The sequence below is a fragment of the Rhodnius prolixus genome, unplaced genomic scaffold (assembly GCF_049639745.1).
Source record: "Rhodnius prolixus isolate KJV_2025 unplaced genomic scaffold, Rpr scaffold_2, whole genome shotgun sequence".
In the NCBI taxonomy this organism is placed as follows: domain Eukaryota; kingdom Metazoa; phylum Arthropoda; class Insecta; order Hemiptera; family Reduviidae; genus Rhodnius; species Rhodnius prolixus.
In genome coordinates this window covers 45303524-45327225 of record NW_027411592.1, presented here as the reverse complement: position 1 = coordinate 45327225, position 23702 = coordinate 45303524, and the positions used below count along the sequence as shown (strand labels likewise).

Sequence of the window (23702 nt, the reverse complement as noted above, 5' to 3'; positions counted from 1 at the left end):
CTGAGTCGACAATCTCGAAGCAATAGCAGGCCACTTTTTCGGAAATTGAATATAATGTCTCTGGCGTCAATATTTATTTATAAGCAAGCTCTGAAACAAAAAGTAAAAACAAACAAAGAATTAAGATCAATGTAACATTCACAAAATACACGGAAAGAAAATTATGTAAACTTACCAAATCATTCGTTGGCAAAGTCAAATTTGAGCCAAAACTTAATGTCTTATACAAAAATACGTCATGAATATAAGGACTTTGAATATTTTGTTTTTAGAAATGTATATACATATGTACGTACATAGATATATAAGCACCCACGCAATTATAAAAACAAAAATTCTAAACCTCCAATAGAATAGAGTTGAGGTCGGTCGCCCAGTAATTGTTTCAACTCCTGCAGACACCCCCACGTCACGAAGTTTACACTCAGCATGAGGTCTCCATCAACCTACCTTTTGGCTTCCTATTACCATCTCAATGGCTTTCTGCCGCAACACTTCACGGCCAGCTAGGGGACCGCCTTCCTTTCTAACCAAAACTAACCAATCCATTTCTCAATCCTAAGACATTTACCAGTCATGCCTGTTTGTTTAAACTAACTCGTCACGATGTAAGTAGATGGGAATGAATATTTTAAGAGTAAATTGTATGGTTAACTGATACGATTCTAACCAATTACTATGTAGCTGTTCTAATATTTCAAACCCTTCTATTGACCGTCTACTACCAACAGTCAACTATTCAATAAAGCTAAGAGGAAAATGAAGATTGATAAACCAATAAGCGTAAGTCTTTTTCCAACGGATCTTTAAACTATAAAATAATGGCCAAAATAAGATAAAATTCTCTTTTTTGATGTTACAATTAATTTAATAGGTCCAGAAGCAAATATCCATCCAAACAAGGAACATTTAATCAAAAAATGCTCCTATCTACAGCTTTTGGAAACCAGAAGCCATAAAATTAGTTTTTCAGTCAATCAACGTAATTTCCTTTTGACTAATCTGTTGGCAGAATCATTATGGTGGCTGTAATTAGGCAAACAGAAAAATAATACTTTTTTAAAAAAGGAACATTTATACCTAGTAAAATTACACATTAGAGTGGAAACCCAACTAATAATTAGATTTCAAGGGGGTTGGCCAAGATGCGCTCGCCACTGCGACCCAGTGGTTCTATTAAAGTACCCACTAATTAGAGCACCTCCTTCGGTCCTGCCTTTCAATTAGGAGGTTGGTGAGAGGTTCCTGGGCAACGTATGAAAGCACATAATTTTTGTTCCCCAAAGAGTCAAACCCTGAGCCAAACTAGCAATTCGTTCAGACACATTACATGCACTAATGCCTTCTTCCAGACATAACCTGTCACTCGCTATCTGTTATCTTTCAAAATGCCGTTTTTTTAAAGGAATTTCCTTATTACTGGGAATTTCATCGAACGAATAACCTACTTAAGGAGTTTCTCTTTAAAAATTGACTTGCTTCCTAAAAATTAACGCTATATCCTCCTTGTTCAGTGAAACAATAGCCTTTAGATTGATCAGCCTAGAGGGCCATGGGACTCAATATCATAGTACTCGTATCTTCCCAAAAGAGGAAAGGTAGAGTGAGTATTGAAATAAGAAACAAATAGAATTGTGGTAGAAGATAAAGTTATGGCGTTGGTACTAGAAAAAAGAAAAAAGGAAGTTAGCCGGCCATGTCTGGAGAGTCCAGAGTCTAAGGGAACATCGAGAGGCCACTCTTGGACTCCTCAAGAGTCAGCTTGCTCTAGCAAGGGTCTCTTCCGCAATTACTTTTTCTAATTTATGATTACTTTTAGTGAACTCTACCATTTTTGGAGTTTCACCAATGGGTGAATTCTCCCCTCATGTATTCATATATCTATTATCATTACTTATTAAACTCTATAATTGTAGAATATGAGCCATGGCCGTCGCCCGCTTCCAAAGTAGGCTCAATAAAGTTTACAGGGAAGAAAGCAAATAGAACAAAGAAGAACCGTTTGTATTGATAAGGAAATAATTAATAATATTTAATGAAAAATTGTTAGATTCAAGACTAATTTTCAAACGCTTTTATAAAAAAATAATTGTGGTTGTCAATCACACTTTCCTACTTTTACTCCTAATAGCCATCAGTTAGATTCTGACATCTACCATGCCCGTGATCCTTTACATACTTTTGAAAAAAGGTACTACTTTTTCGATGTTGCACGGCCTTGGCTATCATATCATCAAAGCTTTTACTACATCACAAAGCAACGCCAGTGCCTGCTAAAAGTTAGGAAATAGAAATGTATTTTTAATCCTTTATTACAATATTTATTCTTGATCAATTTTTCAAATAAAGTTCGAACCCTCCTAGTCCACCAGTTCTCCGATATGAAGGGGCTTGCTTCAAATGTGGTGTTCAGTAACATAGTAGTAAAGATCATCCAATTGTTTCTCAGAGGCAACGGTCAACAAGCTAACCAATGCTTGGCCATCACTTACACTATCCGCCACATACCGTTCTAAAGGGTGACCCAGTGAAAATGACCACATTTATTTCTTTAATAACAACAAAAGTATTACAGATATAAAAGTAACAAAAAAATCTTTGAAAAGTAGAAACATGGGAGATTATTTATGGAATATTACATCCTTCAACTGGTGACCGTTCTGGGCTTTACATTCTTCCAATCGTTTAACGAAGTTTTTGAATACTTTCTTCAGCATGGAAGCCGAAATTTTTGCAAATTCGGCTCTAATCCTCGATTTTAAATCCTCTAGATCACGGGGCTTGGTTTCATAAACACGACTTTTCAAATACCCCCACAGAAAAAAATCTGGAACCGTCAAATCTGGCGAGCGAGGCGGCCAAGCGAAATCTGAAGAACGTGACAATAAACGAATTCCAAACGTTTCTTTCAACAACGCAAGTGTAAGAGCGGCGGTGTGACAAGTTGTGCCCCGTCTTGCTGGAACCAGGTTCGATTCAAACGACGTTTGCGGCGGAGTTGGGGGATGAGGAACATCTCCCTGTACCTCTCTCCATTGACGGTTCCGTCGAAAAAATACGGTCCGATAATTCCCCACGACGCTACACCGGCCCATACTGTAACTCGTTGGCTATGTAACGGTTTTTCTGGAATGAATTGGGGATTACCACTTGCCCAGTACCGAAAGTTTTGTTTATTTACCGATCCAGAGAGTTCGGAATGAGCTTCATCGCTCATTAAAAGATTATTTAAATCAATCTCACCATCGTCCAATTTCTTTAACATGTTTTCGGCGAAAAGTAATCTCTGTCGGTAATCAGTTTCTTTCAACTCTTGAGTGATCATCAACTTATATGGATGGTGGTTCAAGTCTGAGGTTAGAATTCGACGCACAGATTCCCTTGATAACTTTAAAGAAGCTGCGTGACGGCAAGCGGAACGAGTTGGACTAATTTTTATTGCTTGGCAAACTTTTCCGATGTTTTCCGGTGTACGAACTGTTCTTTTGGCACCTGGATGAATCTTATCAGTCGTCTTGCCACTTTCACGGAAGTTTTCAACCCACCTGAGGATCGATTTTCGCGTAGGAACAGATTCATTACTTTTAACTTTGAACTGTTTACGAAACGCTCTATGAACTTTCACAACCGATTTATCTCGAAAATACGCTTCTACACAAAATGCTCGTTCTTTTGCAGTGTAACGTTCCATGATTACTAAAATGTTGATAACAGGAATCTCCCAAGTCTCTACTAACCATAGAGCGCGCGTTCGTCCCTGTAGCAGTGTTACCACCACAGTTATTCAAAAAAGAAATGTGGTCATTTTCACTGGGTCACCCAGGTAGTGATTCCTAATAGGAGAGTAAAGAGAGCAATGGATTAAGAAGTGTTCCAGCGTTTCATTGGCATTTAAATTACACAGTGTACATAATGCTAGTGCATCAATAGCATGGTATCCACTATTGCTGTACTATATTTTAATAGATTTGTCACTTTCTCAACTGATTCACTACTCGAAGTTTATCAATCGCAGTTCTAAATCCCAGATATTTTTCAATAAATCCCAAGTTACTAATATTTCTATAGATAGTGTTATATCCAGAGTGAAGCACTCTTTCAATATCCACAGAAACGGCATGATTGTTCCATTTTGTAATTAAATCTGGAATTTTAGCATCTAAATGATTAATGTTTTCAATATATGCAATTTCAGGTTCTCCTAACATACTAAGCCAATTCTGTAGCTGTGCAAACCAATTCCACTCCGCCTTAACACCATCCAGATTATGTAGATCTTTAAGTCTTTTAAAACATAGTTTAGGAAGTCGATCATCGCTCCTTTTTAAAATTCTTTTCCAATAATTAAGAATTCTTTTTTAATATCTTTGAACTCAACGGAAAGCGTCCTGATTCTAACCTAACCATATAGTCAGGAGTGTTTCTGGGCCGACACATTATTTGTTTAAAAATTATTATTTTATTACTATTATTATTTATAAGTTATTAATTTGTGTTGGCCTCTAGGAAGGTAACTGTCTCAACTACTGACGCACTTGTCAGCCTAGTCTAGCTCCTGAGTCTCGGCTAGAGAAGGCAAATGAAAAGAGGGCGCTAATGATCTTAAAAACCGAAGCGTCGAAGCAAACAGCAATATGAGGGTGAATCACAACAAACCGTCAAGTCATCATCCAATCATCGTTCTATAGGTAAGCGAACATTTGAGAATTTCATTGTACATGCACTTAATTGATTTAAATTAATTAGAATGATAAAAAACATAGATGAATTGAAAGTAATACTAAACTATGTCGCGGTTAGTTTCCTTATTTTCTCTAAACTCCTAACGTTTATAAATTTTAGAGAGAAAATGCAAAATTACATTTACTAACAGTGGTTGAAACAAATCTCTCTAGACCCAGTTTTTACCACACAGAGAACAAAAAAAAAAAAAAATCGTAAAGTGAAGAGATGGGAAATTGCAACAGCGTTTCATTGGTTCGTTGCACACAAATACACATCTACTTTAGCGGTATGTCTCTTCACTCGCGTACACCACGTTCAACTCTTTTAACAAAACTTACTGAACACATGAAACTGCGTTTTTCTCTTATCCAGTGAGTAACCATTGTTCCTACAAGTCCAGCCAGCAACACATCTTGGCATAGTGGCACCCCCAGTCATTGCTAATAATGAAGTATGTTTTATTGTACGAACGTGACTTCTCGCTTGGTCTTGCTACTATCCGGAGGAGATTCGGCCAGAGAAAGAGAATCATAACAATCTGTCTCCCAGACTCCTAGTTTGGCTCGCCAACCCTCTCTCTCTAACTTCCTGCTAAACATCTCAACCCTCAAAGCCATTTTACGACCACCTCACATATGAGTGCCTTTTTTTACGTTTGGAAGCAATATCTTTGTCTGGTGTAAGTAGAATGTGACAAAAATATACTTTATGACTGCAGCGGGCTCTTTGTTCACAACACCTAAACTTTTTTTTATATTTTATTTTTTTGTTTCTGTTTCGAGTTGCCAATATTTGAAAGCTTTTTGTTTTTTGTTATTTAATAAACAACGTAAAATAAGTTTTAAGAATTTTTTTTTTTTTTTTTTTAATGCTAAACCATATTTTCTACATGCAATAATTTTTATTAAAAATAACTGTACAAAGAGAAATTCCTACTTGGAGCAAAAGCTGTTAATAATTTTGTTTTAGAGAGCCTTTGTTCCATTAAATTTTCCAGAATTAAAAAAAAAATACATATTTATTAACAAAATCCTAATAAAAAAACAGCACATTCTGAACTCGGCATCATGGTTCTCGTAACAGAGAATGAGTACCCCTCAAGTCAGCTAGTCTACCTATAATTTCCTATTCAACCAATCTCCATGTCTGCGCATCATCACCTTCTCGATCTCCTCCTGCGATTGACGCGCTAGTCTTCCTCTTCGTCTTCTTTCTGGGGGGATCCAACTCGGATTCTTCTCATGCCGTTTGCCTAGGTTCATCCTACGGACATGTCCGTACCATCTCAGCTTCCTTTCCACCTGTTAGATAGATTTTTTACTCACATTTCTTTCAAAATCTCTTCATTTCTAATCCATATCGTATCTTCTTACACACCTTCTCCAAAACTCCATTCCAACTGTTTTTACCTTTCTCATGCGAGTTTGAGAGGTTGTCTATGTTTCCGACCCGTACAATAAGATACCCTCAATTATGGAGCTGAAAATTCTCTTATTGTTTTCCCTGGTTGGTGTTCTACAAGATGGAATGAAGCATTCTTACCAGTTTTTTTACCTTGCCAACACTTCCGCACTACTTCCTCCTGCCAAAAACCCCTCCGACAAAGCGATTTAGCAGAAGAGGCTACGCTAACTCATCTCTATTGCACACTATCATTGGGTTGTAAGGCTTTTTGAAGAATTGCCCGCGTCACCAGACAGCTCACCTCTCCACCAATGTGCTTTCCTTTGTCCGTCACTGCTTAAGCGTAGGTAAATCCTGCATCGCCACCACATCTGACAAACCTAAATGAGCTTACTATAAATTTTATAAGTCACTCTTCAAACTTCGGTTCCCTTCAAATAAGTGCCGAAGTGGTAGATAGAAGGATGCTTTGCGAGTTTAAATAAAAGTTCTATGTTATAGCTTCTCAATTCTTGCAGTACCATATTATTGATTTACGAAATTGAACACTTTTAATTTTAAGATAATCTCTAAAGATGGGTTATGATTACCTTTGGATTATGTGGAACTATAATAATTATTTCTGTTGAGTTTAAAAGATAGAAAGGAATGCAAATTTTTTCCGAGATAGTGCAAGTATTTTGAGTTATTCTCGAAAAGAATCTTACGATTTTATTCTAGACCTTTTACCAATTATGGAAACGTTTATATATTTGGGAAAAGGTTTCTGCTTAACCTGCTTTTGAGAAAAGAAACTTTTAACCTTAGGTTTGGATCTCCAGATACCTTTATTGCACAGAAAACCAACATGTTCGACTAATGGCAAAACTTTGTTGCTGGCAATCTTGGCTGCCTGCTAAATCTGCTGAGTAATCCAAATAATATTGCTTCTTTAAATAATTTAATTTTAATTTTTTATAGAATAAAGTTGCCAAATTTTTTACTTTGTTTAATAGTATGTTATATTTATTTTCAATTGACTTAATGTGAACTTGGAAGTAGAAGGTGACAGAGGGATTTGTAGATGGCTGCGAACAGTTACACAACTTCTCAAGAACATAATAGAAAGCTGGCATGGCGTTGGGCGTCTTGCAAGATAGTTTGAGCCACAGATTGCTAGTGCTTCCTGGATGAGTTTTGACGAACAAAGAGAGAGCAATGGCAGTACTTAGGTGGGATGTCATCTCCAGTTGGTGGTAGCTAGCTGTCTCCAACTAAACATTACTCAACAAGACCAAGAATGGACTGAAGCTCTGCATTACCCTTCAGACATCTACCCTTCTACGGCTCACCAAATCTAGCTATTACTTTTTGGTGCATTTCCATTCTGTTGATTGCTCCAGCTATGTATTGATTAGGTTCTCCAGCACTCACTGAATTAGTTGCTTATGGTGAAGTGCTATACTGTTCTTTGCAATAAACCTTCTCGTACATAACCTATCCTCTGAGAAACTAATGGGCCACTTGCACTGTATGACTATAGCTATTCGCTTTCCTAATTCATATCAAGAATCTGTTTTATATATTCTGCATGATTATCATCTTATGTTGCATGAAAACTTTGGGCACTTTGGTTATTTCATCCGTGCTGATTTAACATTCGTGTGAATTGCTTTTCCATTTCCAATGAATGGGCAGTAAATAAAAAATCTGTAAAAGCTGAGGAAAATAGTTCGAATTGAATAAATAATTTACTGTAATTAAAAGGCTCTACCAAAAAAATTAATATTTAAACTATGGCTGACATAAAAGCCACATTAGTTTGTCTAATCAGTAATGCTTAATCTGTAACGGTTAATTTCAAGCGTTTTCCCGCACAATGTCTGTTACATTTTCTGGCTGAAGCATTCAGCGGTCGCTCCTTCTTTTCCTCATAAATCGTAAACTATTCTTAACATTTCTGCGTCGAGTTCTGTTCCGCTGCAGGCAAATGCAAGATGAAATTTCTCACATATTGCCTTTAGTGCAATTTTCTTTTGAGCCAAGTTTTTCTGGACTCTTGGCATTATCTGTTAATCTTTCATTTTTAGAGGCAGCAATTGCAATCTGAAGGGTCGAAAAAAAATTCTGTTCTCAGAGTCTATTAGATGTTTTGTTTTTGTTTTCTCTAAAGCTGCACGAACTGCAACTTGCTGAAAATAAGCTGTAAGAATAGTGAAAAATTTCAAACGTCAATGAGTAGAGTTGTACGTAGTTTTCGAGCCTTAATTATATAGATTAATAAGAGAACATATTTCTTAAGGCGGATAAGCGATCGATACAAATAAAGATCAGTCTTTGATTTACAAAGTTATTTTTATAAATAAAACAAAAAATAAATCAGAAACCAAGTAAGAAATAGTAAGAATTATCTTTCTCTATTTCAGTTAATAAACGTTAAACAACGGATTTACAATTCATAATGTAAAGGAATTAGTGGAGCGCGTGGCAGTGCCTGGTCAGACGTCTGTCACTCAATGGAAGTGTATAATACTGCTGTTCACCCTTCCAAGTTTCGCAAAACCACCTAGAGGAGAATAGAGGGTGCGGGAAGAAGCTTTCCACCCTTAGAAGGGATGTTCCTTCACCCTTGAAGCCTATGAAATATTCATCCACAGTCCGTGGGATGACACCCTTCCCACAACTGGCAAGCCTCAACCAAGCACAAGCCGTCTGCTGGCATCGCCCAGTGTCTGTCTAATCAGCATTACAATACCGCAATCAGACGCTTCTCAACAGAAAAGGTAAAGATAGAATAGTAAAGCTAGTCTTATATATATACAGTGACAGGAGGCGCTGGGTGAAAAGACCAGTCAATACCTTTTAGAAGTGTCTCTAAGTGAGTTGTTGGTTAGAAATGCCGTTCGCCATTCGGAGCAACTTTTTTTTCAAACACATCTCTTATTCTTTACATTGTGAAAGATGATTACCTTAAATGACACTTAAGGAATCAGATTTTATTCAACTCAACGATTCTGTTTTACAAAGATAAATTGTGGCAACAATATGAGCCTCTATGCAACAGGAGAAGATGAACAGCGGAAGTTGTTGATATATAGAACTAAGATATTAGGCTTAATATAAGAAAGATCTTTGTGCAATAAGGCTTTCAATGATTAGGCATCTTGTAAGAATGAGGGAGGAGAAAGCTGGCAAATTAAGGATACTTCAGAATATTTATTATTATGTCAATATATAATCACGTACTATCATCCAACGAGATATTAACCAACTTGTTATAATTAGCAAAACATTAATATAATTTCTTTATTAAATTTTAATACCGCGCCGTCGCGTTAGGGAAGATATTGGGCTTCTCTCCCAAAGCCTCTATCGCTTATCATCTCTTCTGGTCCGAAAGTGCGCCTTTACAGGACATAGTATCGATAGTATCGATTATAGTATCAATACTTCCACAATACCACGGATCGCACAAAAAGAGAAGTCCAAAGGAAAAAAAAACAATGAACTAACATTCTTCATTCCAGGATGACGAGGGTTCAAACTGAAATTTATCTAAGGATGAATAACATGTTTTTAAATTAATTTTTTCCTTTCGAATTAACGATAGTTAAATTTGCCGAAATTTTAAGTTAAAAGTAACGTATTAATACATATAAATATTTATTTTTATTAAAGAAATTATTTTTTTAAAAAAGAGGATAGTTCAATTTAACTAGATTGTTAATAGATTTTTAATTCAATTTAGTTCAGTAGGCCGCAAAAAAAAATATGTGAGCCACATGCGACTCTAAGCCGCAGGATCTCAGGCACGAGTTAGAGCATTAGTAATAACCCTTTCCGACGAGTATCTTTTATGCTAAAATCTTGAAAGATGAATTCTTCATACATCATTATTATTTCTAATTATGGAGGACCTGAGCTGTAAGCAGTATGAAGCTGGTGTTTTGGTCCACTAGATACATCCTTACCCTTTCTAAACTCAGTGCATTCAGCCTTAAAATAACCCTCTAACTATCTTTTGCCTCCTTTGATATTTTCTTGAAGTGGTGTACACTCTGCTGCGGCCAAAAATCAAGAGTTAATAAAAAAAAAACAGAAGACTTCAATTTCTCTCCTTCCCTCTGTTAGCTAGGTACGGGAGAATTAAAGGGGAAGCCATCTTAATTAATTTACTAAACAAACGGAATTATTTAGAACCGAGATAAGAGGACAAAGAATGTTATTATGTGCTGAGAGAATAATGTGGTCCTTCTCATGGAATTAATATTCCAACAAAGTTGCTGAAGAATAAGTGGTTTGGGAGCCAGTCACCGACAAAGTCCCCTCTTGCCATTGGTTTATCATCCTTTTTTCTGCCTGCCAAGGACTTTGGTCTTGATGGTGAAAAGGAAAATTAAAGGACGTGTTTTTTTGATTTAAAACGAAGAAGGACAAGATAAGGGAAATTAAATATGAATTGTCTGACGATGGTAATTCTGTAGCTCGTCCACTCTAAATCCACATAGATGGTAATACTCAATGCGCTATTTACTGTATTAATTGCTTTCACTTGTAAAAGGTATGTATAGAATTAATTAACTTGGATCAAATTAAAATAAAATGGAAATTCGCTAAAAAGGATGGAATTTAATTATAGCCAGCATTTTATTTTTCTATCAGCACTTCAGTTGCTTAGACTAGGTTCGTTTTATTATTTAGCTGAACTGAATAGCAGGTCACACGTTTAAATACTATTCTCCAACAATTCTTGCTTTAACTGTCCATAGAAAAAATGAGATAGTGGATTTTCTAAAAAGTTGTTAAAAGACGTAGTCGATTTTATAAAAATAGTCTTTAAACCAACGGCCTTATGCTGGTGACTTGTGACTAAATTCAGAAAGCCACAGAATAATTTTGAATTTTGGAGGCCATTTGTTCAATAAGCTTTCCCCCAGTTACCTTATATTTTTAGTTTAATAATATTTTGATGCTGTAATCACCTATTTACTTGATGAAAAAAGAAAAAAAACTTTTATATTTTAGTGCTTTATTCATAATTATTCCATTAGCTAAATGTGCATCACAGTAAAAGACAATTAGCTATCTTGGTGTTAGTTATTGTATGCCTTAAGTATTTCTTCTTAATTGCTTGAGATAGATAAACTTTATAGTCAAACATGTGGAAAACATCTATCAACTTCTCTTCTAGCTTTAATATCTTCTTTAATTAAATCTGTATTACTAATAATCGTATTATTGAACATCTTCACCTTGTTCAAGAGATTCTCAGGCTCATTATTAGAGCAACCCTTCTGCTAGCAAATATGCATTTGTTGTACAACCCAAATTATTCGCTTTTTTATTGTGTATTCTAATACTTCAGTTGGTTTTGGTGAGATACAACTTATTAGAGCAATGTCCTCGATATTCAGTTTGAATAGGAGAGGATCTCTTTATTTTTAACCATTGGAAATCAGGAAATTCTTAGCAATTATTTGATACTATTGTGTCTATAGAAATAAATAAATCAGCGAAGTGCTACTAATATTCAAGACATTCTCATGGCAAATAAACTGTCCTTCATAAAACTGTCATGCTCTATACTGCATAGGTATGTCCACTGAAACGATAGCTAGTATTTTGAGTCGAGTCTAAGAGGGTTACTGCACTGTAATAGCTCCATCTCGGGACTTATTTCTCAACCGATCCAGAAATGTCAACAAATTGCTGGCTTATTCAGACAATCTCCTTTTAGAAATATTTTATCGACTTCACTTAAATCAAAAGAAGAATACAAAAAAAGCGAAGTTGATTTTACTTTATTATTTTTTGTTAAGTAAAATTTTATAAATACTGCTCACAAACAAATTTTGTAACCCATGGGTCAGAAAATCTCTATTGACTGTGACATTTAAGCTGTTAACATTTGACCGAATGAGTCATTGATTTATACCAATAAATCTAATAACCGTGGAAGGGTTGTTTTATTAATCTCTCTGTAAGTCGGCTTTCTATAAATCGGATAAAGCTATAGCTATTGTATAAGATTTGATTCCATTGTTGAACCTAAATATTATTGTACAAATCTCATGGCCTTTCATCTACTGACAGTTGTTAACTAAGTTGTGAGATAATTCTGAATTTATTTTTATAAAAACAACGTAGAAAACATAAATATTAGGAAAGACACTTATTTAATTTTATTAAGTAATTAATTTACTTTACTAAATGAATTTACGTTTATTTTTACGAAAGAATAAATATTATTATTTTAACCGTTTAGTTATTTTAGATATAACTAAGAGAGCTTACAAGTATTGGTATAAAACACCAAATAATTTTTTAATGCCCTCTTTACACCGTGATTAAATCATCAGTTTGCTCGAAATCTTTATTATGTTGCAAGTCTTCTCTCCCTCCCTTGCAACTCTACCAGATCTTCCGTTACCTTTAATCCCTGAATGTCCAAGGATCCAAAAGGCTCTAAACCAGAGGGTCCCAATCTTTTTCGGTTTGCGGTTTCCTAAATAATTGGATTTTTCCCGCGGCGCCCTTAATACATAAGATTTTTTCTAAATTTTTGACTTTCTTGAAAAATTGGAAAACTTTCCTTTTCACAAGCGATTACCCATTTAACAGAGAGAAATTAAAAACAGATACTTACTATTTTCATTGGGATAATATAAAATATCCAATTCCAACTTTTTCGGTAATATCCATATCGAGACGGGACTACCACCATGTGGTTAGGTTAGTTGAATAATAAATTAAACACGAATTTTAAATTCACAAACAATTTATTGAACGTCCATTGATGATTAACATTATTAAAATTATTATTGGGATGGATGGGCTTGATGTTCACTACACAACTTCTCAAATCTCGGAATAAAATTGGATATAAAATTCGAGAGTTGGAAATTCCAAGAAAATTGCCGAATTGTTTCGCGAATTGAATATTTCGCGGCGCCCTTATGACGGCTCCGCGGCGCTCCGGGGAGCAGCTGCGCACACTTTGGGAATCACTGCTCTAAACCATTCTTGCCAAACAAGATGATCCTGACTTCTTCTGTATTCTCTTTCCTTGGAGTGCCAGATGAAAAGCCTTTAAAGCTTCCTGACTGTCAGAATAGATCCTTAATTCCTTCAAATTTTCCTGGCCCCTGGTAGCATTTTATTATTTCATATGAATCTGCCTGGAAAACTTCGTCCTAAAGAATTTGTCCTATACAAGTCTCCTTTGGATCCTGACACATACCTGGATTCAGAAACCCATGCCTGTGAACAATCTATGAAATTAATTAATCACAATATCCATTATCCAAAGGCTATGGTCGATTTCCCTCAGTTTATCCTTGAAATTTCTTGGTGAACTCCAATCTCTTATAAAAATCCAGAATATTGTCCATCCAGGAGCAATTAGGCAGAAGCCTGAGATCACTCTTTCCTCAGAAAAAAGGAAAAAAATCTTAGAAATAACTTGAAACCATTTCTGGTGGGCTTGGAGTGAGTGGCCTCAATATACTTGAAGGGATACTTGTGAGACCGGTCTTGAAAAGCATAAGAAAAAGAAGTTGACGATAAGTTCAACCTAGAAGTTTCCAATTTGGTTAAAGAAAGACAAAAAGTAGATTGAATTATCTTGAAAAACAAATTCAAAATATTGTCTTTAAATTTTGTTGATTTAATGAAGTTCTTAAAACTCAATGTAGCTTTAAACAGAAAAGCATTTTGTACTGTATTCAGCTTATTCATTTTTTTGTTCTCTTTTTTTATCTTTATAGTAAATTCTTTTCGGTCATCGTGGAAGTATGTGTTTCTTATTTGAAAGACATTCACTCGGGTCTTTCAATATATCCGATGATATTGAACAAAGGAAATATTCTATCTACAGAATGTATCCTTTCTGCTAAAGTTGATTTTCCATTGTCAAGCAAGCGGCCTATCCTAATCGTACTATCCTCACGCCAATTCAATTTTCCCCAAACAACAACGATAACCTCAGTTGGGATCCTTTTCCTGGATTACAAAACCTTTTTTTTAAAAAAAAAAAAGAAAGAGAAAGAGAAAGAAAGAGAAGCTAGAAGAAAAAGAAAAATAGGGCTTTAATACAAACTTTTTGTACAAATTATAAAATATTTTCCAAACTTGTTCACTTTGAAATCACAAGAAATTTTTCTTCTCCTTTATTCAGCCGGCTCCTCTTCGTCCTTTTATTTCCTTTTCTAAATGTAAAACTTCACCTAGTTCTTCTTTTAAAGGATGCATTAAAAGTTTGCCCATCTGGATCTTTATTCCATAGGCAGAAGCCGCCGCTACTTGATCCTATTGCTAAGGATCTAAGCGCTCTGAATATATGCGGCTATCAGTTCCTACTCTTTCGGCCCAAAAAGCTTTCGCCCCTCCAAGGCGTATCCACCCTACTTGACTTACGTTCAAACCTAATCTAACATGAAAACTTTCCAGTTGAAATAAATGTAACTACTATTTAAAGATTTATTGTTTCTACGTTAGCTACCTCTAAAAGTTTATGTAAAATACCGATGTAATAATAATAAACCTAAAAAAAAAACTCTGAAGTTAATGTTAAATAAAATTTTTAAATTTAAGATATTCTTATTTTATAAATTTCAGTTAAAATATAACTGCTTTCCTTTATAATATTAAAATAATTAATTTTCCAACCGAATAATTCTCCAATCACATTTGAAAACAGCAGTACTTCACAAAAATGAAACTTATTCTCGTTTTAGGCAGCATTGCACTTTTTTACTTTAACTAATTTTGACTGTCTTCCGGAAGCGTCATTCCCTCTTCATTTCATGAACATTTTAACCGGCCTTCTTTTGGAACTATTATACATTTCACTTAGAACCACGTTATTCGTATGGTTAGAGGCGAAGTCCGCAAAGCTAACATGTATTTTGGGACTGGGTCAGATTTCTGATCTAAGCCTTGGTTTCTATTTAATGTTTAATACGAGAAACTTATAGTAAACTTGTTCGCTAGTCGTCTCCGTCCACGACACCTAATTTGGTAGTTGAACTTAAAGCCTGATTGCAAAAATAGCTATTACTTTAATTTAAATACACTTTTAAAGACCATACATAAAAGATTTATGTTGAAATCTGGCAGACAGTGGCAAATTTTAATGAATTATTACAGTTACATTTTTAAGATTTGGATTAAAGCTTTAGTTGATTTGTAAACTTGAGAATTACGACCAATAAATATTAAATTGTTTTCCCACTACCTTGGGTTTTACTTAGAACGAAGACTTTCTTGGTACCCCCATACTAGACTTAAAAGAACAGAACCAAACAGACGCTATCGACTACTTTAAAGACTCTTAGACAATAGATCAAAACTCTCTCTGGACAATAAAAGACCGATTTATACTTCTATTTTGAAACCCATCTGAGCGTATGGAATAGAGCTGTGGGGTTCAACCAAACGCTCCAATCTACAAAGGACACAATCTCTTCAATCTAAAATACTTCGAACCATTGTAAAAGCTCCATTTTTTGACTCCAACCTGTCTATACACACTGACCTTAACATTCCTTTTGTCACTCATGTTGCTAAACACAATACAGAAAACTCCATTTCAACCTGCAATCTCCATATTAATCTTCCAGCTAAAAATCTTTCTTCTAGAACTCTTCCTGACAACCCGACAAGACGTCTTAAAAGACAGTGGCCTCGTGATCTCCTCTCCAGTGAAGAGAGCGATTAATAGCCTAATATTTTGGAGTGTTACCACTGGGTAACTTCTCCACTCGTTACTTATCATTTGTTACTCTGTTATCATTGTTACTTATAGCGCCAACGCGCTGATTGTAGCAAAAAATTAACGCAAAAAAAAAAAATGGTTTTCATTGCAGATTGAAGAAGCCAGTTTTAATCTTACCAAAAGTTTATGATTATCAAAATGGTTGTTGTAAGAGATTTTTTTTTTTTAATTTACAATATACAGTTTGATGTTGAAATGATAGTAAATTTGGTTAAAAAATGACTTTTACTTGCGTTTCAGCAACTTTGTATCCTACAAGATAAAATTGTAATTGAACGGGGAACTGTCCACACTATGTACATGATAGTCATTTACTAATCAGTTTAACATAATTTTTAATGGTACATTAAGGGAGGATTTTTTATCAAGAAAGAAGGGCGTAAATACCAATAATGTGAGATGGTCGCTTGGAAAATGCGAGCAGCAAGGAAAACGAGGCAGAAGGCAATGTACTCAACCTGCTTGATCTACTGCTGCCTCTACCTCCTTACAGATATATAGATATAGATTGCAGAGGGTCTTCTCCCAGTTCCTACCTTGTTGGGAGCTAGGAAAACTGAAAGTGGAAGCCAGGGTTAGCAAGGAAAATAGCATTTTCGTTTCACTTAGCTTAATTTCCCCAGCAGAAGTAAGCTTAGCCAACAAGTAAGACCTGTAGAGAAGATGCATAGGAAGTAGAAAAGATACGGCCGGATGTAATAGTAGTAGTGTGTTACTGCTAGCGGAGGCGGTGTTTTAATTGATGGTGTAAGATTTGGGTGTAATCAAGGTAGAGATAGTGAAGTGCTATTGGGCTATAAGGTTAGGAAGTGCTGCGAGACCCGCGGGTTAATGACACCCAAGGGAAATCTGCTGATTGAGAAGCGACGAGCTGTTTCCCAAGCCTCAATTAGGGCACCAATCAGATGCTATTCTCTGAATAGCCTCTTATTTTTCATCTAGAGCCTCCATTCTTCCTTGGTTTTTCTCTCTTTCTCTTCTCCTATTTGCTGAATAACAGTAACAAAATTTTCATAATCTAGCATTTCCTTGTATGAAACCATATTTAGAAACGTAACGTTGACTAAGGTTGAACGAAGTTATCATTGTTTATTCTAGAGAATCACTCTGCTAAGAATGTGTTTGGAGACAAAACACTAAAAGCTACGTCGAGCCTACCAGAAACTTAAACTGTCTTGTTATATCTTATCCACTTTAATATGATAATTTTTTGTTTTAAATTATTAATCCTGGATGATATTTAATTGAAGGTTGTTGAGTCTTATGATTGATATCTATTTAATATTGAAAACTATTAAAGTAGAACAAACTTGTGCAAAAATTTAGGATGTTTCTATTTGAATAACTAGGTTATATCTAGAAGGCAAAGAATGGATAATAAGAAATCTTAGGCAGCTTTTAGAACGTTTTGCGTTTTGTGACCTAAAAAAAACGAAGAAAGCCTAATCTTTGTGCCTTTTGGAGCCGTAACGCTCCAAAAATTTGAGACCCTTAATATTTATTGAGGAAAAACTGTTTGGACAGGCATAACAGCAAGCGATGAGTCCCAGAACTAACCAACCAGCTGCCTAAAACTGCAAAAGGCCAGATTCATTTCTTGTTCTTGGTAGATATTAGGGCACAACTATCAGCTTTGCAGTTTAAGGCTGCCGAGTGTGATCGATAAACGTCACAATTGCTGTCAAGTACTGCAAACGGAACACTTATTAATGTAAAACCATAGCAGTCGATTTCGGAGTAGGATTCGAAGTTCTATATCGCGAAGTTGTAATCATGGCCTAGCTTAAGAATAGATATCAGTTACGAATATAGATGGAAAAAATTTTCACAATTTTATTCTTTAAACTTCGACCATTTAAGTTATACTTAATTCATATCACTTTAGAAGAATCTAAATTCTTAGATTTTCTATCTGAATTCCCCATCACATCTCTCAGAAGCACTCTTAATTGTATTTTCAAAAAAAAAAAAAAAAAGTTTTAAGTAGAAGTTTTAGTTTGTTGTGTTCGTAACTACCATAAACAAGTTTGAATACAATTTTAGAAGCCTTGTGCGAGGAAATCGGGAAAAAAGGCTATTCACCAGGGTGGAATTTCCGGTCAGCCATTTGTTCTCTAAATTTAGATATTTAATTCCAAATTTAATTCTTATTAAAACTATTACTTGGCAAGACATTTACTGAACAATGATGGCACGTTAGAGGAATGCTTAACCAATCATCGCACTCAGAATTACCCATATTTTCTGTAAATTAATATGTTTCAAATAATAGTTATGAATCCTATCTATACAAAACGGTACACCAAATTTAAAAATGTCTTTTTCCTCGTTTTCAAAAATTTAACTAATCTACAGAAAAATTGATTGGTTCTTTGACCAATTTTGACTAATAATTTTTTTTATGGCGTCCTTTGTTTGGCGGCGAAACTAATATCAAAATGTTTTGCAAATTATTTATTTTTATTGATGTTTATTGGACTTGCAATTGTTTCTATTACTGGCAATGGCAGCGGACATAATATTTTTCATTAATTTTTTTATTTAACGTAAGTATAACTTTATATGAATTTATGTGCATAACAAATAAATGGAAATATTTTTATAAATTGAAGATGAAACTAAAATTCCATTAGTTGAACAATTTCCAGGAAAATTCGGCCTACATTGGTACGTATATAGAGCTAGCATGAATGTTGCTGGCTAGTATAGGCGCCTCTGGAGAAATACCCGGAATGGAACTGTAATCAAAAATTGATGCTGGTTGGGGCGCCCATCTTTGCCTTTAACAGTATAGGTGAGAGTGGAATACCTTTTCTCTCCTAGTCGGTAGACTCTTCAGAAATTCAATTGCGCCTTTGGACTGTGAGAGAAATGGTGGAAAAGGGAATGAAAGAGATAGAGAGAGGGAATTGCAGGTGGACTATGAGATGTGGAAGGTTAGAGAGCTAGAAGTTGTATGTGGGTGGTAGGATGGGCGCCAGCGAAATGGTGTACGCTAGTTTGATTGTACGATGCATTATTGAGACAAGTTACCGCCATGATTTAGACCTTACCCCGGTTTCCCAACTAGACCAAGAGGTGATTATATGTTTGCGCATCATTAATCTATCCTCCAATCAACTAACTATATCAGCCATACTAACAGTACCCTGTTAATTTAAACTAGTCCCTCAGTTCGAAATTAGCTTTACGCGTTAGTATTTACTGTCAACATACCTCATTTCAAACACTTAAACTTGTTCATTAATGACGGAATATTTTATTCACTCTTAAGTTATTCACACTTAAAAAGTCTTATTTACATTTAAAAGTAATAAGAACGGAAATCAAGTGTAATATTCATGAATTCCGAAGAAAAATTTAAAAAAGTCATCCGTCAGCTATCTTAGCTTTTGTAAAACACTTCGCAACAGACTAACTGATACTCCGCTTCAGTCCGAACAGTCTACGGTACGATACCGTAGTAACCAGGAGTACAATCTATATTTCAGCACAGCAAGGAGGTGTTTAAAAAACGGTTCTGTTTTTAACGATTTATTTAAAATTGTCAGAAATTATTTGTATAGTTATATCTGGCTGGAGATTGACAAAATTTTGATTATTTGCTCTACACAAGCTCGTGAACAAGCAGAGATGTCTTTTAGACATCCTTATGTTCAACTTTGCTTGTTCACCCGTCAGTATTTTGTCATCGGCGTCTTTAATTTTCGCTCATAATCATCCAGGACTTTTTCTTGTCTTCTGAATAAATCCTTAGATGTCATAAAATTAATTAGGGTTGTCCGATAGTTGACCGTTTAAGGAGGGCGGATTGCAAAGGATTTATTGTGTTTCTGGGTATATCATTGGTTTGGTGTATATTTAATGGTATCTATAGAAATGTACAGTAAAGTGTGTTTAGCTATTCAGCATACTGGACATCACATTTTCCACGCTGATCTAGCAATTTCAGTAACTCAAGTTCATTCCAACCTGCTATTTTAACTTCGAATGCAGTTTGCCTTATTATTATTTTTTCTACCATTACATTACACTGCCTTCCAAGAGAATCATTTTATAAGCACATAATTCTTGTTGCGACCTGAGAATATGCCCAAACTTTTCTGGGCTTTTCTTTCTGCAGGTTACTATTTCAGGTAATTTTCATCTATCGTGACCTGATAGCCAGTTCATACTTTCTACGCTCTCTGCCAAATATCATTTCAGCAATCAATTTTGTTTCTGAGCATTTATAGTTCTAGTCTCATATCCATACAACATTACACTCTTGACAAATGTTTAGAAAATTTATCTAGTTTATCTCTTTGTACCTTCAGTTGTTTTAAGGATGCTAGTTATCCACAAAACTTGGGAATCATGCTGATGTTGGGTCCGCGTTTACTCGTTTAAGAAGGATAAGTCCTGAGATCGTCCCACGGGTGATCGATTTTTTTTTTTAACTTTTCTTTGAACCAAAAATAAAACAACATCGTTGACATACTTCTATTGTTTTAAATAATTAGCTATGAATCCCTAATTGTCCTATTCATACACGTCATAAAGTCCACAAACCCTACAATCTATATTCTCTTATAACTTGGTTTTCAGCGAAGATAAGAGAATTAGATAACCTCATTCATACTCTCCTTTCTTCGTTACAAATCTTAGAAACCAATCAAATAATTTGAAAAACAAGGTCAGGCAAAAGCAGTCCTTCTATTTTAACATCATCTTTTGAAAGGTTCCCCAATTAATTGACATCTATGCCCAGTTTATCTTTAACAATGTTAGTTAATAATTTTTCTTGACCAAGTTATCTTCTAGATTATCTTTAATTTAAATTTTTCAGATTCTCCTGTCTTACTGAAAGTAATGGTTACAATTGGCAGTTTATCACTTTAATGAGATCATAGGCTTAAATAATTAGGTATTTTCATAATTTCTCTTTGCTCTGAGCGCTGACTAGGTCTTAATCATTGAATTAATGAGTTTGTTTTAATATTAATGGTTTTGGAAAAAGTATGGAGATATTTTTTTAGGAGATGATTTTTTTCCCCATCTGCAAAGTTTTTGTTAAGGTTACTGCAGTGATGTAAAAAAAAAAATAAATAAAGAAAGAAAGAAAAAATAGAGGTTTTCCTTTACTGGAGCATATAATGCCTGGAGAGTAGCAGATTTTTCTTTAGAAGGTGAAGGAATACGCCATCATTGGAGCAAACACTGTTTAAAAGCGGAAAAAGGGTATATAACATTAGTTGGTTGTAGGCGGGACCTGAGGTGAAGTTTAGGAAACTTGGTGAATAGTGTTGGGCAAAAAAAAACTGCTATGGTATGAGGAGTTTGAAAGAGTTATCCTGCTGGGGTCGACATACAAAGCGATATCTCTTGTGGTAAGAATAACATAGACGAGGTTGGTAGATAGGTTGGTCCACTTCTATGTAGTTAGCGAGAGGGTTGCACTATATACTGTCGATAAAGGTAGTTTCCTGGAGGAAATCAGCCCGGCGTGGTTATAAAAGTTCAAGAACGGTCGGTGATGGCTGCACGCTCTTCACTTAACTTCCTCTTCCCTTACAGTATGAATCATAAATTATTTCTAATATTTATCGAGAAAGAGAAGTACGGAAATACGCAGGTCAATCTCGCACACCTTGTTACTTATCTGAGGATCTTGAAAGGATTATAATTTCTTTTTAAATTTAATTCGTCGGAGGTCAGCTTCCGGACAGTGTTCTATTTTTACAGTTAACACTTTCCATCAACGGACGTTGATGTAAGAAGCTCCTAAGAAGAGAAAAAATCTAAGGGCCAGCAGCTGGATTTGAACCCTAGATCTCCCCGTGGGAATCCAATACGCTAACTGCATAGCTAATCCTTTCCTTAACATTATTCCTACTATCATTAACAATACTTCTCACTTGTAAATATTTATCGGAAAATACAGAAATAAATAGGATGTGATTTGATTAAGTTGGTTATTAGATGTTGAATTTTTGGTTTTATTTCTCTTGAAGAATGGGTATTCATCATAGCTTGAGAGGTTTTTAAGCGATTACTGTTATAAATCTATATCCACATATCTGTGCAAGCTTAAGATGGCTTTCTGTTAACGGCTTTAATGTACAGGGAGATTTGCTTTGGGTTTTACCAAGAGTTTTCGTCATAAATTTGTGGAAATTCTACGAAAATTAATTTATGAATTTTATTCCTTCTTTCTTCCTGATTGCTAAAAATCCTTCCTCGGTTTTTATCGAAATCTAAAAGCAGTATTTATATTCTTTTTCTTTAAAGTTGCGTGACTTTCTTTCTTACGATGATGCATGATGATCTGCAAGGTAGCAGTTGTTTTAAGGGTTCGTTGCTGTTAATTCTAGTCAGGCGCTGAAATAGATGTACGAGTAGAACTGGAATTGATGTTACGGAGAAGTATTAGGATGCACTTAAAAAAATTTTGTCTAGGACCTGAAATAGTCTCCGTGGATGATTAAAATGGGCCTGGTTACTATCAGATAACTGATGCCCTTGACATAGTCTAATGCCACGGAAGACAGCGTTCCAAGACCATGTCCTGAGAGAGCCTCTTTCTGACCCCCTAGCAAACCTGCATGAAGCAAAGTTTCCCAGTAGATTTTCTAAAAAAGGACCATCGTCCTTGTAGCTTTGTTGAATGAAGCTGAGGCCAAAGATTACGTTAGGTTCAGATAATCACAGCATGTCGTCTTCCTCAATCTTCTGATAATATTTTTTAAACTTATATTTTGAAAAGATATTTTTTGTACGACTGTCAAAGTATGCATGTTCTAGTTCGTGAAGTGTTTGTAATATGTTTATGTAGTAGTGTGGTAAGGAGCTGGATATCGCCTGTAGGTTCGTTAAACCCCAAATAGTTACACCCTCTTTAAACCACTGCAGGCCCTAAAATGGTATGTGAGTATTAAGGATTGTCAGAGTACGTAAGTGTTGAAATGATGAAATGATGGGGAACCCGCAGGAACGTGAAGATCCCTGAAGAAGTATTATCCCTATGAGGTTTTATATTAAACAATCTGTTTAAAAGGGAATAATAATAAATTTAGCTTAATTAAAGTCAACATAATGATTTTATAAATTAAATCCACACAAAAGTACCAAGGTATATGACAACCAACTTTATCGGTATGTTTTGTGAGAAGTTTGTGGTGTTTGGTGACCTCAGAACGTCAAAAGTGAAGAGCCATTGTGGCATACTTCTCTCTAGAGTGAACAGAAGTCTCTGGTTACAAGTTTTGTGGTCGGAGTATTGTGGAATAGTCAGAGAGTAAAGTCCACCTGTCTGAGGACTACGATATGATGAAGTGAAACTCTTGTATTACCGCAAGGTATTAGAACTCGCCTGCCCGTTAAGAGGTTTACTTTGCCCTTATTTCAACATGGGCTTACTTTGTTAGACAGTTCTCCAAACATTACTAAGTATTACTAAATAATATTAAAGCATATAACTATTTACTTTTGCTTGAACAGAATATATTTAAAAATCATAGAGACTGATATTATTTTCATTAATTCTCAACTACTCCTTTTTAAAAAGTGATTTAATTAATTTATTTTTTATATTTTCTAATTTTTTTATTTTATTTATTTTTAAAAAATTTCTAAATTGAACGTTAGGAAAGTGCGCTGCCAGTAAATAGTTTAGCGACCAATTTCTTCGACGTTTCCTGTGAATGTTACAATTATTTCTGTGAGACAGATACACCAACCTTTCACAAAATATTGGTCTATAAAATTACTTTGGCCAGAGTATACTGGATTCCAACGTGGAGATCCCGGTTTCGAATCCAGCTGTTGGCCCTTAGATTTT

General features: G+C 35.1%; 1 long non-coding RNA gene across 2 annotated transcripts in view; it reads left to right on the top strand.

Annotated features, from left to right (window-relative positions):
- The window catches only part of LOC141449751 (uncharacterized), a 123054-nt gene that overhangs the window by 94494 nt on the left and 4858 nt on the right, over positions 1 to 23702 (top strand). The window contains exons 4-5 of one of the 2 annotated variants that reach the window (XR_012455673.1): positions 4507 to 4688; positions 8535 to 8891. This is a non-coding gene — a long non-coding RNA (uncharacterized lncRNA). The remainder of the gene's footprint in view (positions 1 to 4506; positions 4689 to 8534; positions 8892 to 23702) is intronic. The other variant, XR_012455674.1, reaches the window with a different exon arrangement.